The 4,382-nt window shown below is 35.9% G+C and overlaps 1 pseudogene; it reads left to right on the plus strand.

Moving 5' to 3' along the window:
- The first annotated feature begins 2,119 nt into the window (after nt 1-2,119).
- On the plus strand, nt 2,120-4,031 carry LOC111378090 (annotated as a pseudogene).
- Nucleotides 4,032-4,382: the final 351 nt, after the last annotated feature.

The following is a 4,382-nucleotide window of genomic DNA, read 5'->3' on the forward strand; positions in this document are numbered from 1 at the left end:
CCTCTCTTAAACCATTTTTTTTGTTCATTTTTCGACATACACACAAAACACACACGTAATGGTAGGGAAATCAAGAAAATGGACGATATTGGTGGCAAGTATCTAGATACAGGCATTTACAGGGACAAATTTTAATTTTTTCGTCGTATTTGACTAGTTTGAAATCGGTTATGGGCATATCCTAGGTGCAGTTGAACTATTTGTCGGTGGCTTCGGACATGGGAAAGGCATTCGGTTGGTGTTCTAGGATTTCTCTTTTGTATTTTTCTTTATGGCTTGTTATGTTCATTGCTACCTTTATGGGACTTGTTGACCTCGTTTTCGGTTAGGACCACGTGAACAATAGATATCGGACCCACCCGCGCACATGCAGGTAAAAGTCCAACACACTAAGACACACAAAGGGTCTAGTAAAAAGGCGTGGGAGTAACTCAAAGACGCAAGTCAACAACGTTTTGAATCTAGCGATATATTTGTAGAATGATTGTACAATAATTACCAATCACGGTTTGTTGAACTTGTATGTAAACACCGCTGTATTTCAAGAGAGTAAAATGTGTAGTAGTTGTCCTTGTATTAAATCTTGTATTTTTTTACAATGGGTGCATGGGGAGTATTTATAGTAATACAGGTTGAATCGTGGCCCTCGATTGGGAGTACAAGTGGCTTCATCCTGTTAGTTTACACATCCAATCCTAGGTATCAGTTTTGATTACTTAGCTTGCTATATATTTATTGATTAGCAAAGTCGTCGTTATATTTGCCAAGACAAGACAAGACACTTGCATTCTATGATGGGCGTCACATCAATCACTCAGAAAATGATTCTTGTGTAAGATCGGATCTCTTAGGAGAGGTTATGACAAATTACTTCAGAGCTTTAGCTTCGGTATACGGACCTCGGTATGAACCACCTTGGCCTATATGCTTTGGTCCTCAAGCAATTGGGCCACGTGAGAAGCTTTGCTTTTGGTTGTTGTATGTTCTTCACTGGCCTTAGAGCTTCGACCTCCATGCTACATGGTCTGGCTTAGGTAAGCCACGGACCCCAATGGGTCGGCCAGATGTACCAATACGTAACAAGACTAATTGGTTATGACCTGCAATGGCTTGTCATTCAAAAAGTCATCTGTTTACCTTATTTTCTGTTACCTTTTAATTTCTTCTCATTTTTCTATCAATTTGTATAAATATACATTGTGGGCATCCATTTGAAAATGTTTTTGTTAGACAAAATTGTAATGTTTTTTGTTTGTTTGAGTTCAAGCGTTCATGGGATTTAGATTCTTGTTTTTAAGGTTGTCTTTCAGATTTCTACTTCTCACTTTTTTGAGTTCCTATTTTTTAGAACTGTAGACGGATTGGAACCTCACAGCTACAACTACCACAAAATGCATGCTTTAAGATGAATGCACAACTTTAGTTCTCAGAAATATGTATTTGCACTTCTATTATACTTGCTTTGAAGCTATTTTCCCTCCAAATCTTGTATCCAATTGTAAAGGACAAAATGTTCATCCATCTGAGCGATACGCTAAAAAGTTCATTTTCTCGAGAAATTTTTGGGGTACATGTTTCATTTTTAGTTTATGGTGATGAAAAAAGTTGACATTGCTTGCTGAATAAATTTAGCCATATTTGTGGGGAGAATCCAACCACCTTTAACTACCTCAAACAAATAACTATCAACACAAAGAATTAATGTGCCCTTCAATTAACTCTCATTTAGTTTTCAAGTGAACCATTAGGTAAGCAGTTTACCAAATCTTTCTCAAAATATTTTATAATAAAATGTAAGTGAAGAATTATTTTAAAAGATTTTCTTTTGGTGTTGAAGGGTGTTTCTGTATCTAGGCAGCTTATGCCTCATTAACTTGACATTTCTTTGGCATTTTGCTTAAACAAATGATTTGATAGAAACAAAATACGAATCTGAAGTCATAGATAATATTCAACTAACAAAGTCTTTCATTAGTTGATTGCAAATATTCTAAGTAGACCATATTAGAGCTCGTTGTAGTTTCGTCTTGTGATATCTTACATATTAGTTATTTTGATGTGCACATATTTGTAGATATATAGATACTTAAAACACGACATTCAGGGACGAATCTAGTTAATGCGGTCCACTGTTCGACTGAAAAGAGGATTGGATTGGGAGGGGGAGGGGGTTTGGAAACTATAAACGCCTCTTCCATTTCTATTCCAATGACTTCACGAAATACAATCTAATTATTTTCCTCTATTTAATGCCTTAGTCTTGGATTTTGATGCTAAATTCTGGCAGAAAAAGCTTAGGCATTCCCTATTTGCTTCTTTCTACATTCAATGTTTACATTTTCTTCTTAAATTTTGATATAGCATTGAACTTCTGCAGGTATTTTTGTTATGTTTGCTAGCTGGCTGTAGCATTTGCTGGTTTTAATACTGTGTGTTTCGTTTTGTGTATAAGAAACTTTCCAGCTAACAGGCCACTTGCCCTGTCACTCAGTCTCAGTTTCAATGGTGTTAGTGCAGTTTTATATAACCTCATCATGAATTCCATAAATCCTAGTAATGATAGATTGTATCTTCTTCTCAATGCCATTGTTCCCTTTATCACATCACTTCTTGTGCTTTTTCCAATTGCCTGACAACACGTTCTGGATGTTCTTCCATCAGAAGCTATCCATTCCGAGACAATCATTTTTCTCTATCTAATTGCACTAGCAGTTGTCACTGGCATTTATCTTCTACTTCTAAATTCCATGTGGCTCAATGTATCAATTGCTTGTATACTTCTAGCCGGGGCAATGTTGTTGTTTGTCATTCCGTTGATTACACCTGGCATTCTCTACGCTCGGGAATGGACGAGTCGAACCATCCATTTGATCTTCAATTTGATGAATAGCGATGATCTTGATGTCATAGAGAGCTCATGGAAAATGGAGACTCCACGGACTGATGATATATTGTATAGCAATTCATATAATTCAAAAGAGAAAGGAGGAAGCTGGAACAATGTGTTATTCAAAGGCAACTTGATGATGCTTGGAGAGGAACACTCGGCTAGGTTCATCATTCACCAACGAGATTTTTGGCTTTATTACATAGTATATTTCTGTGGGGGAACCATTGGGCCGGTTTACAGTAACAATCTAGGCCAAATTTTAGAGTCACTGGGATATAACACAGGATTTAACACACTAGTTTCTCTCTACTTTGGATATTCATTCTTCGGTCGCTTGCTTTCTACAACTTCGAACTTCCTACATGAGTAAGTATACAAAAAAAAAGAACAATACAGAATTCTGAATACAATGTTTTATGCAATTACTAAGGGTATGTTTGGAATAACTTCTGCTTTAGCTTTTGTTAAAAGAGCTTATTGAGGAAACCACTTCGGATATCATCTTTTAAAAGCTCTAGTAACCAGACAATGGACTTCCAGAAAATTATCCAAACAGGTCAAAAACATCTTCTCAATCTCAGAGCAGTTTTTAACTTTTCAAAAGTCATGCCAAAATGTCGCTAAACGTGTTTATTTATGTAAAAGGATGTGCTATGCAAGAACCCGATGACTTGCATTGGCCCTTGTTCCAACAACAATTGCATTCTTTCTACTTTCTTTATTAAGAAGTAAGACAGTACTAATTGTTGCCATAGCCTTGATTGGATTGAGTTCAGGTTTTGTTATTTCAGATGCTGTGTCGATCACATCAGAGCTGTTTGGACCTAACAGTGCTAGAGTCAACCACTATATTCTCATAAAAAACATCCCTCTAGAATCACTACTCTATGGTCTTCTTACCGCTCTAGTATACGAAGCAAATATTGAAAACTCAAACGAGGATATTTGAAGGATGGTATGCATGGGTAGGAATTGTTACTTTCAGACATTTGTGTGGTGGGGGTGCATCTCTTTGCTCAGATTAGCTTATAGTTCATCGCTTTTCCTTAGAACTAAAGCTAGATACGAGCACTTCACAAAATATAAACATAAAACTAGTTTTGAATTATTGACAACATATTCTTCCTATGATGGCAATTGAATTGTAATGAAGTCATATTTGTAAGATGGAGAAAATGTAGGATAGAAGGGACTATGGTAGAACTACTTGTTGGGGGAAATATCCTCATTGTATAGCTTATTTTTGAAATTGTGATTTGCAAGAGCTATAGTATAGGTAAAAAATGTAGAGCAATTATAAGCTGAGAAATTTGTATGAGTTTGTGGAGTGTAACTTATCCTTTACAAATCAAAGATAAAGAATAGTTTTAGAAACATTTCAATATGAACATAGACTCGAAAACCACCAGTCTCATCCGCACAGTAGTTTCTTTTATAAATTATCTGGATGACAGAAGATCAATTTTCATTTATATATGATATGATAAAGTAC

Source organism: Olea europaea, chromosome 3, assembly GCF_002742605.1.
Source record: "Olea europaea var. sylvestris chromosome 3, O_europaea_v1, whole genome shotgun sequence".
In the NCBI taxonomy this organism is placed as follows: Eukaryota; Viridiplantae; Streptophyta; class Magnoliopsida; order Lamiales; family Oleaceae; genus Olea; species Olea europaea.